Raw genomic sequence first — 13,523 nt, forward strand, 5'->3', positions numbered from 1 at the left:
AGCTTAAGTTTTCTTACAGCTGTTCTGTACGCCTATTAATCTAAACCATTAGCTTTGGCTAATTGCGTGGCTGTCGCACTTTTTTGCTACTGCTTTTGGCTAAGTACTATATCACGTGTCCCGCGCTATGAATGTCTGGTGTCACTGGCTGGTTAGATCATGGGACGTGAGCTACTATAGGCTGATAAAAACAGGCTACACGGTGCATTCTCGATTTCAGTGCTGCAGAAGGCTCCGTGCTGTATTTGGTGGAATTTGTTTGTGTATTTCGGCAAACTGCACTATCGACTGGTTTCTGGTCAGTATGTACACAGTCACCTGTAGAGGCTATACCACATGCGATTATGGATTTTTGAGAATTAGTGGATATGTGGATCTCGGGACTGTTTGTGCTATTGATCTGGAAATGTAATCACTTCATGAACTCCATAATCCACACGCTCTGTTGCAGCAATAAATATTGAGTGAATTTGGAACCTCTCAAAGGTGTACTAATATATTTTTCCAACAGTGTATATGTAAAGCAAAGTGTAGATGGTAGGTAGAGATATGATGAATGAAGTGCATTTGGCTGTTAAGAGAGCAGCGAGCCAAGTCTTCAGCAGCTACCGTAATAGAACATTGTTTAATACTGTTTCACGAAGTCTGAAACTTTCTGGTCACATGTAAAGGCTGTTATTGGCACCAGATTTACTGTATAGTCACTTGTTGAGACAGGAAATGAAATTCAGAGTACAAAGCAAAAGCAGAAAAGCTTAACTCTATGTCCTTTGCGAAGGAAAATGGAAGAGAAGAGCCCCTATTTGTTCGACGTACAACTAAGATCGTCGGTGAAATAAGCGTGCCGAGAAACAGCTGAAATTGCTAGAACTGACAAAAGCTCTAGGGTCCAATGGAATCTCTGTCGGTTTCAATACTGAATTTGCCGCCGAATTAGCCCTTCTTTCATTTACATTCTGTCAGAGATCCTCAAACGAAAAACCATTTGCAGTAGTTGAAGAAAGGACAGGTCACACCTGTTTAGGAGGAATGTAGTGGAAATCATCCACAAAACTACCGTCCAATGTTTTCGAGGTTTTAGAAGATGTGAAGAAACAGTATTTATTTCTGCAGATGATAGAAAATGTGAAACTTAAATCCTCACAGTGCTTCTGATAAACTGGTCCAGTGTTCTGTGTAGACTTCATACACAACAGAAAGGAGAAGTGGGCTGCAGAGTGGTGCAGCAAACGTCGTCTTAGGAAACCTGAACGGGAGCAGAGGTGATCGGTGAACAAGATATCACAGTTACCAGAAGATTTACTTAACTTGTTTTTGTCCAAGTGCACGAAGACTCTTTAGAAATAAACGTGGCATTCCGTTACCAGCCTTGATAAGCCGTGGGGTTGTATCGATGCACAATATTGCATATTTCAGAAACTCAAAGCACACGATTTCACAGGATAAAGGGCTGTGCATCAAATGTTCTGTTTATCTGTACATAGACAGAAAGTAATGTTGTTCTCTTTTAGAGAAAGAAATTATAAATCTACTTACTTAATTTTCTCATTCGGAAGAGTTAACTGACAAATTCCAGGGAAAAAGGTGGCATGACAGGAAGAATGGGAAAAAAAGGAAAAATTGCAGAAGAGACTAACAGCGTTCAATGTAGAGGAACTCCCTGTAATTAGAGGACAAATATCCTTGCAGTAAGATGGATTCCTCAACACTGTCACAACTCTTGACTTTGTTTGTATTTCAGTGTGATGTGGTGGCACCCATTCCATGTAAGATTCATCACTATTTTAAAGGTATGATTGATGGAGCTAAACTAGGCCATCTAACTCATCAGGAACTCTTCCCTTAAAAATGTGTGTCTTTAATGGTTGTAAACTGCAGCTAGATGTTTTTGATTTTAAACATTTTATGTTGGAGGTTATTTCTGCTGGGGTAGTGAGGGTCAAATTCATATTATGGAAAGTACTTGAAATGTCCTGTGTGAGGTATTGCATAGGAGCGTCTACAGAACTTGACAACCCCATCTTTTCAGTAACAGTTACAAAATGCTTGCCCAAAAGTTCTGTAGCACTACATGCATCTGTCACCAATGTATCATTTACTCTGAATGCTATTTGTCCCTCTTCATGTCTTATTCTGCCAGTCTCCTCCTTCTCTATATCCCATATTGTCTTTATTTTGTTATCTGATATGACTATTTTTTCCTTGTAATATATTTGCTTTGATGTCCTTATTACAGTTTTTAATATTTTGCAGTATTTCTTGTAATGTGCTATAGCATCATCATCAGAAGTATTTCGGACTGACAAATACAGTTTTCTTTTTGTTTTACAAGATACCTCTATGCCTTGAGTAATCCATGGTTTTTTTTTTTAGCAGATACCAATCTAAATATTAAAGCTGTTATTAACACAAAAAAGGCAAGTCAATGACTGCACCACTTCCATGCCATTGATGCTCAAAATGCTTGTGTTCTTCCACCTGGAATGTTAGGTTAAGGAAATTACCACCTAACGTGTGTACTTAATGACCAATCTCGTAACAACTCCCGGGAGATGACTTGTAATTTATGTGATTACTTCAAACGCATTTTATAGACACTTAGCAGTAGAGTAAGAGAGCTAAATTCGAAACATTTGCAGTGAGCAGTTAAGTATGGGAATTTTGACAGCAGTCAATAATGATTCAACACCTCTCAAATGTATGTTCCCATTCGGACGGTACCAGTAACTTCGCAAATTGTATAAATTTTTAACTACCGAACACGTCCTTAAATTGCTACAGCAATTCCGCGTAAGTTGATAAAAAGAACATAACCAAGTGTGTTGAAACGAAATAACCACATAACCCCCATGAACCATAGACCTCAGCGATACAGATAGCAGTACCGTAGGTGCAACCACAACAGAGGGGTATCTGTTGAGAGGCCAGACAAACGTGTGCTTCCTGAAGAGGGGCAGCAGCCTTTTCAGTAGTTGCAGGGGCAACAGTCTGGATGACTGACTGATCTCGCCTTGTAACATAAACCAAAACGGCCTTGCTGTGCTGGTACTGCGAATGGCTGAAAGCAAGGGCAAACTGCAGCCGTAATTTTTCCCGAGGGCATGGAACTTTACTGTATGGTTAGACGATGATGGTGTCCTCTTGAGCAAAATACTCCGGAGGTAAAATAGTCCCACATTCGGATCTCCGAGCAGGGACTACTCGAGAGGATGTCGTTATCAGGAGAAAGAAAACTGGCGTTCTACGGATCGGAGCGTGGAATGTCAGATCCCTTAATCGGGCAGGTAGGTTAGAAAATTTAAAAAGGGAAATGGATAGGTTAAAGTTAGATATAGAGGGAATTAGTGAAGTTCGGTGGCAGGAGGAACAAGACTTTTGGTCAGGTGAATACAGGATTATAAATACAAAATCAAATAGGGGTAATGCAGGAGTAGGTTTAATAATGAATAAAAAGATAAGAGTGTGGGTAAGCTACTACAAACAGCATAGTGAACGCATTATTGTGGCCAAGATAGACACGAAGCCCACACCTACTACAGTAGTACAAGTTTATATGCCAACTAGCTCTGCAGATGACGAAGAAATTGAAGAAATGTATGATGAGATGAAAGAAATTATTCAGATAGTGAAGGGAGACGAAAATTTAATAGTCATGGGTAACTGGAATTCAATAGTGGGAAAAGGAAGAGAAGGAAACGTAGTAGGTGAATTATAGATTTGGGTAAGAAATGAAAGAGGAAGCCGCCTGGTACAATTTTGCACAGAGCATAACTTAATCATAGCTAACACTTGGTTCCAGAATCATAAAAGAAGGTTGTATACTTGTAACAAGCCTGGAGATACTGACAGGTTTCAGATGGATTATATAATGGTAAGACAGAGATTTAGGAACCAGGTTTTAAATTGTAAGATATTTCCAGGGACAGTTGTGGACTCTGATCACAATCTATTGGTCATGAACTGTAGATTAAAACTGAAGAAACTGCTAAAAGGTGGGAATTTAAGGAGATGGGACCTGGATAAACTGAAAGAACCAGAGGATGTACAGAGTTTCAGGCAGAGCATAAGGGAACAATTGACAAGAATGGGCAAAAGAAATACAGTAGAAAAAGAATGGGTATCTTTAAGGGATGAAGAAGTGAAGGTAGCTGAGGATCAAGTAGGTAAAAAGACGAGGGCTAGTAGAAATCCTTGGATAACGGAAGACATATTCAATTTAATTGATGAAAGGAGGAAATATAAAAATGCAGTAAATGATGCAGGCAAAAGGGAATACAAACGTCTCAAAAATGAGATGGACATGAAGTGCAAAATTGCTAAGAAGGCATGGCTAGAGGACAAATGTAAGGCTGTAGAGGTTTATCTCACTAGGGGTATGGTAGATACTGCCTACAGGAAAATTAAAGAGACCTTTGGAGTAAAGAGAACAACTTGTATGAATATCAAGAGCTCAGATGGAAACCCAGTCCTAAGCAAAGAAGGGAAAGCAGAAAGGTGGAAGGAGTGGATAGAGGGCCTATGCAAGAGCGATGTACTTGAGGGCAATATTATAGAAACGGAAGAGGATGTAGATGAAGATGAAATGGGAGATATGATACTGCGTGAAGAGTTTGACGGAGCACTGAAAGATCTGAGTAGAAACAAGGCCCTGGGAGAAGACAACATTCCATTAGAACTACTGACGGCCTTGGGCGAGCCAGTCCTGACAAAACTCTACCATCTGCTGAAGCAAAATGTATGAGACAGACGAAATACTCTCAGACTTCAAAAAGAATATAATAATCCCAATCCCAAAGAAAGCAGGTGTTGACAGATGTGAAAATTACCGATCTATCAGTTTAATAAGTCACGGTTGCAAAACACTAACGCGAATTCTTTAAAGACGAATGGAAAAACTGGTAGAAGCTGACCTCGGGGAAGATCAGTTTGGATTCCGTAGAAATATTGGAACACGTGAGGCAATACTGACCCTACGACTTATCTTAGAAGCCAGATTAAGAAAAGGCAAACCTACGTTTCTAGCATTTGTACACTTAGGGAAAGCTTTTGACAACGTTGACTGTAATACTCGCTTTCAAATTCTGAAGGTGGCAGGGGTAAAATACAGGGAGCGAAAGGCTATTTACAATTTGTGCAGAAACCAGATGGCAGTTATAAGAGGCGAGGGACATGAAAGGGAAGCAGTTGTTGGGAAGGGAGTGAGACAGGGTTGTAGCCTCTCCCCGATGTTATTCAATCTGTATATTGAGCAAGCAGTAAAGGAAACAAAAGAAAAATTCGGAGTAGGTATTAACATCCATGGAGATGAAATAAAAACTTTTAGGTTCGTCGATGACATTGCAATTCTGTCAGAGACAGCGAAGGACCTGAAGGAGCGGCTGAACGGAATTGACAGTGATTTGAAAAGAGGATGCAAGATGAACATCGACAAAAGCAAAACGAGGATAATGGAATGTAGTGGAGTTAACTCGGCTGATGCTGAGGGAATTAGATTAGGGAATGAGACACTTAAAGTATTAAGGAGTTTTGCTAGGCCGGCCGAAGTGGCCGAGCGGTTCTAGGCGCTTCAGTCTGGAACCGTGCGACCGCTACGGTCGCAGGTTCGAATCCTACCTCGGGCATGGATGTGTGTGATGTCCTTAGGTTAGGTAGGGTTAAGTAGTTCTAAGTTCTAGGGGACTGATGACCTCCGATGTTAAGTCCCATAGTGCTCAGAGCCATTTGAACCATTTTGAGATTTGCTATTTGGGGAGCAAAATAACCGATGATGGTTAAAGAAAAGAGGATAAAGTGGCAATGGCAAGGAAGCGCTTCTGAAGAAGAGAAATTTGTTAACATCGCGTATAAATTTAAGTGTCAGGAAGTCATTTCTGAGAATATTTGTACTTAGTGTAGCCATGTATGGAAGTGAAACATATACGATAAATAGTTCGGACAAGAAGTGAATAGCAGCTTTTAAAATGTGGTGCTACAGAAGAATGCTGAAGATGAGATGGCTAGATCACATAACTAATGAGGAGGTATTGAATAGAATTGGGGAGAAGAGAAATTTGTGGCAGAACTTTAGTAGAAGAAGGGATCGGTTGTAGGACATGTGCCGAGGAATCAAGATATTACCAATTTAGTATAGGAGGGCAGCGTGGAGGGTAAAAATCGTAGAGGGAGACCAAGAGATGAATGCACTAAGCATATTCAGAAGGATGTAGGCAGCAGTACGTACTGGGAGATGAAGCAGCTTCCACAGGATAGAGTAGCATGGTGAGCTGCATCAAACCAGTCTCAGGACTGAAGACCACAACAACAACCCTGTTTCATTCGTATCTGTGGTGCAGAGGTTGTGTTGAGGAGTTCATCGCAGATGATGACTTGTTCGAACCTGTGGGAACTCCTTCAATTTTTTTTCCATTTGTTACTACTTTCGCTACTTTATTTGTCATAAACATAATTATAACCACATTACCTGGCATTCCATACCATTGAAACCATATTGTGCTCTGATTTCTGAGCTGTCTGGACCACTGTAGGGCAAAATTCTATGTGCAAGAACCCTATGTGATATTAATCACATTGATTCCTTTCGTTTATTTCACAAACATCTGAGCATTTGGATCTGTTCACTGAGGTCGAGCCGGCCGCTGGTGGCCGAGCGGTTCTGGCGCTACAGTCTGGAACCGCGCGACCGCTACGGTCGCAGGTTCGAATGCTGCCTTGGGCATGGATGTGTGTGTTGTCCTTAGGTTAGTTAGGTTTAAGTAGTTCTAAGTTCTAGGGGACTTATGACCTCAGCAGTTGAGTCCCATAGTGCTCAGAGCCATTTGAACCATTTGAACTGAGGTCGACCACAATGATATCCGACGAGCTCCCACAGCACACCGTGAAAGGGTGAATTCATTCTTGGAGTGAAATAACGTTATGTAGGCTGAGGTTTCATTTGGAGAAAGGTACTGTAGAGCAGGTGGAACTAAGGCTCAGACTATCCAGTGAAACCAACCAAAAGAAACGAACCACTGACTGCAATGTGCATGTTGCTGTTAACATTAAGATTTTACCCCACAGGAACCTTCCAAATAGTGGTTGTGATCTGTTTATAGCAGGCACAGCAATAGCTTGCAGAGCTGTCCGTAAGATATCGGCCTTATAAAAAACGTTAATAGCGACTTCTCCCCACGCTTTTAATTTGGTGGCCACAGCAATTTTTTTCCCTCTTTTTGCACTCGGTCACGTCTTTACACTGGCCCCGCACTATTTCTAGCAGTAAATCTTTCTCATTTTGAGAAGTTTGACGAACACTCCTTTTTATATCTATTTGCTCCCACGGTTATAATGTGACACCTTTGGTAATAAATACCGCGTGTTTACAACGTACAATAAATATCTGTGGTCCAAGTGCAATAAACGTGTCCATAGTGGATTGTAGCCATGTTGCGAAGTATGTTACATGCTACCTAAGATCGAATCTGAACCTGCTACAGTGGATCCAAGTCTGAACAGACAAGAAACCTTAGATGGTGACATTTGTGAATCCTCTCCAGTGCCATCGTAACACCACGTAACTGTGCATCACGATTTGTAACTTATTGCATAAGACGCACCTTGAAAACCCTATCAGGGAAACCAGTGGAACAACTAACGACATTCTCTCACTGGCACTCATCTGCGTAAACATCAATGAAACTGTGGTACATTCTTAAAATGGAAGAAATCAAAGTTGTAAGAACATAGTCTGGAATACACGCTTTCTTGTACAACGTCAAGCTTAAAATAACTTTGGGCATTCAAAGCCACCGAGGCGGCAACGCATTCCATCCCCAGCTGTGAATTTCCAGGTCTGATAAATCCAGATCTTCAGGACAGTCCGTTGCACATATTCTGAATGGTTCGGTTGCATGGGGGCTTATTCCTGAAATTTGGTTTGGACCACTGCATTAAATGGCCATGACTGCGGAGATGCTAAGATTTTCACTAGCTGCTGAGCTGAAAGAATAAGTCGTCAAAACCAGTGTGGTGATTCACCAGCCTCTGCACACAGACTCTGAACTGGGCCAGTACGAAATACTGCATAAAAGGATTTAGATTGACCTGGATGTTCCAGTGAAACCCAGGAACCTCATCTTGGGGAGGAAATCAGTAATTTTTCCCAAACAAAAACCTTTAAAATGGGAATTTCTGTTGCTGTCAGACTGTCTCATATGAGTACTAACTTTGCTAAGAATGAAAAAATGTCTGTTCCAATACTGTCAAGTTCTAGAATACGACACCAATAAATTCATTTATTAGTTTCTCCAAGGTCTGTAATTACGTTCTTTCAGTCATTACCAACTCCTTATACATTGTGTCCACCAAAACAGAGTGGACAACCGATTCAACATTTTTTCCAGTCCTATATGGCAGGGCATATTTTATATTTATTAAATAAGAAGCACAGTTGACGTGCACTACAAATGTTTCCCTTAATTAAATGGTGAAACATTTTTAAGGGAAGAGTTCCTGACAGAGTGGGTGCCACCACATCACACTGAAACACAAAAAGAGTCAAGAGTTGTGACGGTGTTGAGGAATCCATGTTACTGCTAGGATATTTGTCCTCTAATTACAGGGAGTTGCTCTATATTGAACAGTATTAGTCTCATCTGTAATTTTTCCTTTTTTCCCATTCTTCCTATCATGCCACCTTTTTTCCTTGCATTTGTCAGCTAACTCTTCTGACTAAGAAAATTAAGTAAGTAGATTTATACTTTCTTTTTCTAAAAGAGCACAACATTACTTTCTTTCTAATGTACACAGAAACAAACCTTTTGATGCACAGTCTTTTATCCCCTGAAATCGTGTGTTTTGCTGCAGTAAAACGATTGAGTTTTCGAAATATGCAATATTGGGCATCGATACAACCCCACGGCTTATCAAGGCTGGTAACGGAATGCCAAGTTTCCGTCCGACGCCGAACTGATGGACAATTGTGCGCATCCACCGAACCACAGCTCCGGCTGCTCTCTGCCGCTGTAATAAAGGAGGGCTGGCGTCAGCCGCTCAGCTCACTACCACTGTGAGCCACTTCATCACGAGACCTCTGCTCATACATACTTCAGAGAGTCTTTTCCAGATTCACAACGTGATACCTGGACTGTAAATCTTCTGGTAACTGTGATATGTTGTTCGGCCATCACTTGTGCTCCCGTTCAGGTTTCCTACGACGACGTTTACTGCACCACTCTGCAGCCCACTTCTCCTTACTGTTGTGTATGAAGTCTACACAGAACACTAGACCAGTTTATCAGAGCCGGCCGGTGTGGCCGTGCGGTTCTAGGCGCTACAGTCTGGAGCCGAGCGACCGCTGCGGTCGCAGGTTCGAATCCTGCCTCCGGCATGGATGTGTGTGATGTCCTTAGGTTAGCCAGATATAATTAGTTCTAAGTTCTAGGCGACTGATGACCTCAGAAATTAAGTCGCATAGTGCTCAGAGCCAGTTTATCAGAAACACAGTGAGGATTTGAGTTTCATGTTTTCTATCATCTAACCTGTTTCTTCACATCCTCAAAAACATCGAAAACATTGGAAGGTAGTTTTGTGTATGATTTCTATTACATTCCTCCTAACCAGGTGTGACCTGTGCTTTCTTCTAACCACTGGAAATGGTTTTTCGTTTGAGGATCTCTGACGGATTATAAATGGAAGAGGGGCTAATTCGGCTGCAAATTCAGTATTGGAACCGACAGAGATTCCATTGTACACTAGAGTTTTGTCAGTTCTAACAATTTCAACAGTTTCTCGACACACTTATTTCACCGACGACCTTAGTTGTACGTCGAACAAATAGGGGCTCTTCTCTTCCATTTTCCTTCGCAAAGGACATAGAGTTAAGCTTTTCTGCTTTTGCTTTGTACTCTGAATTTCATTTCCTGTTCAACAAGTGACTACACAGTAAATCTGGTGCCACTAACAGCCTTTACATGTGACCAGAATGTCTTCAGACTTCGTGAAACAATATTAAACAATGTTCTATTACGGTAGCCGCTGAAGGCTTGGCTCGCTGCTCTCTTTAGAACAGCCAAATGCAGTTGATTCAGCATATCGGTACCTATCATCTACAGTTTGTTTTACATCTACACTGTTGGAAAAAGATAATAGTGCACCTCCGAGAGATTCCCAATTCACTCAATATTTATTGCTGCAACAGAGCATGTGGATTGTGGAGTTCATGAAGTAATTACATTTCCAGATCAATAGCACAAACAGTTCCGAGATCCACATATCCACTAATTCTCAAAAATCCATATTCGCATGTGGTATAGCCTCTACAGGTGGCTATGTAGATACTGACCAGAATCCAGTCGATCGTGCATTTTGTCGAAATACAAAAACAAATTCCACCAAATACAGCACGGAGCCTTCCGCAGCACTGAAATCGAGAATGCTCCGTGTAGCCTGTTTTTATCAGCCTATAGTAGCTCACGTCCCATGATCTAACCAGCCAGTGACACCAGACATTCAGAGCTCGGGGCACGTGATATAGTACTTAGCCAACAGCAGTAGCAAAAAAGTGCCACAGCCACGCAATTAGCCAAAGTTAATGGTTTAGATTAATAGGCGTACAGAACAGCTGTAAGAAAACTTAAGCTTTCACAGATAATTTCTTTTTGTTTTGAATGAGAGGCACACATCGATATAAGAAATTCATCGCACGTTCTCACACGTAACACAATTCTTCTTGTGTAAAGGAATCCTATTTTGAAAGCACCGCTTCTCAAACCACCATTCACAACACTTTCCCACGACCTGTTAGAATCGTAAACAGTTGTGAGGTCACTCATCATTAGCAGTTTGTTGTTAGGAAGTACTGCAGTCTTTGTCTAAAGTCTTCAGCCCATTTTGCAGCTGGCAGGCACTTATGTACACACTGTGTTTTGTTGTTGTAAGCGGTCTATTTCATTGTTGTTCTCTCATTCATTTTATCGTTGCACTATTAGTCTACAGTAGAGGACTACAGTAAAATTCTTTGTTAGACTATCAAACCATACCACGCAAACTTACAAAAATTTAACTGAAAACTAAAAATGTGAAAGAGTTCAGGAGTTCTAAAAATCCTAGGTTTTCTCTGGATAAAACATTGCCACATTTTCCTAGATTTCCAATCCTTTATACACCCCGGTTATATACATTGTGGGAAGGAATTTACCAATAAATAACAGTTCTGCCAGTCAATGTTTTTAATTGAGACCACAGCCATTCTGTATACTGGTGCACTTACACCGTGAAGATTTATATTTTCAGTTCGCAGTCAAACACAAGCAGATGTTCGACAAGATAAAGACTGGGGAAGATTCACACATTTCCACGTTTTCCTGCCAAGTCGCCTACCCATAGCAGTTCCCAGGTGCGGTCTTAACCGTTTGATATTGCAACACAGTACTACTAGTCCTTGATATACCTGGTGGTTGTTGTCGGCTGCTGCTTCTGCTGCTGATCGGTGTTGTCGGCGCTGGTCTACAGCTGTTGCTGCTACAGCTGCAACCGCCGCCGATACCGCCATTGCTTGCGAAAGGCTGGGCTACTGTTCGAACTACACTAAACATTCTCACATTGTTCTCCTTCACGAATAATGTATCTACGAGCTAAGTAACTGAGTTCTGTGGTGCTCCTGCACACAGAAACAAGGATATAAGTACAGGCAATGGTAGAGAGGAGGCAGTTAGGGACACTATGTGGGTGACAAGGTGGTACAGAAAGTCGGCAGTAAAGCTGCTGGTGAGAGGAGAGGGATGAAGGAGGGGGTGTCCTGAGCCCGAGCAGGAGAGGATGTTAAAAATCAGCAGGGAACCCTTGTTCATCTTACAGACTGCTGGGGCTATGTGAGCACCACCAGTTGAAAGCTGGTCACTTCATGTGCAAACTATCCGCCACAGTGCCATCTGTTCTGAACGTGAGTATCCCCATTGGTGCCACTGAGGCACACCAATGGCTACCTGGTCAGTAAATCACTGCCCAGAGTCCCCGTGCCACAATAGTGATGGGCACACTCTCAATGGCATATGAGGGGACTGTGAAACACAGTACCCGACAGTGTGATACCTGCACAGTCAGGGGGCTACCACCATCCAGGTAGTTGACGATCACCCACCCTCCCACAATTGGCAATTGGATGGCTACTCTGCTGGGTTTTGGGTGTACTACAACATCGGGACGGAAGAGTGCCAGGGTGCAAGGCAGAGGCAAAGCAGACACCACAGTGAGTGGCCTTTCCTGGACGACACACACTTTTGTAAAATTTGAGAAAGATGGCAGGCCACCATAACATTGGGGACCGTAATTCATTGACCAAAATTGTGAACCGTGTTCAGGCAGGGTTTGCACAGAAAGTGAGGAGGTAAGACATAGTCTAAGAGTAGGTTTACAGAACAGAAAGAGCAAGTAGTGCTCCAAAGGTTGGGGCTCTGTGGCAGCCGAGCGTGTCCTCATCGAACAGTGGTAAGGCAACTTGGGGAGTCTCTCTGGAGGAACGCTTTTAGTCCCTGATGCGTTACACATTTCAGATAATACTGGGCATATTACATAGGGACAAAGTTTTAGTACTCAATTGGTAAAAACATCAAAACCAGATTAGCTTTTATTTTTCAGAGAATCTATAATTTTCTTTATTTCAGAAAAATAAGTTGGTGATAACTATCACTTCAGTCATCCCACAATGTCTCAAAATGCATCTTACCAAGCAATTAGTCAACTTGTGCCACACACTTCTTGTCTCCCCAATTCCATTCAGTACTACTTCATTATTTACGAGATCTACCCAAGTAATCTTTGTTATTCTTCTGCGACACCACATTTCGAAATTTTCTACTTTCTTCTTCTCTAAACTGCTTATTGTCTGTGCATCACTTCTGTAGATGGCTACACTCCAGATAAGTTCCTTTAGGAAAAATTTCTGAACACTGAAATCTACATTTGGTGTTGCATTTCTCTTCTTCACAAATGATTTTCTTGCCACTGCCATTCTTACATTTTATATCGTCTCTATTAGACAATCATCAGTTATTTTGCCGCCCAAGTAGCAAAACTCACCTATTACTTTAATAGCCAGTTGTATAAAGCATTTAACCTTAGGTCAACACAGAAAATGACCTCAGATTGAGTTAGCCTGGAAATCTGTGTTGCATAAACGTTAATCCAAGGTATTATCGTCGGGAAGTCTGCTCGTGTTTGACTGGCGAAAATCCGTGGTTCAAAGTCAGATTCAGCTCTAATCGTCAGTTTATAGCATAGCATAGCATAGATTAGATTAGATTTACTTTCATTCCAACTGATTGGTAGTGAGGAGGTCCTCCAGGATGTAGAACATGCAGTAGTTAGTATCCCCAATTCCCTAAACAGGCTTCTGCAGGATGTTCTTGAGTTCACACCACTCTTACTGTATGTTTTTGTGCCTGGAAAACTTTAGATTGGGTTGATGAATTACCCCAAAAAATAATCCCATATGACACTATGGAATGAAAGTAAGCATAGTATGCCAGCTTTTTCATTTTTATATCTCA

This window comes from Schistocerca americana, chromosome 9 (genome assembly GCF_021461395.2).
Source record: "Schistocerca americana isolate TAMUIC-IGC-003095 chromosome 9, iqSchAmer2.1, whole genome shotgun sequence".
NCBI classification, from domain to species: domain Eukaryota; kingdom Metazoa; phylum Arthropoda; class Insecta; order Orthoptera; family Acrididae; genus Schistocerca; species Schistocerca americana.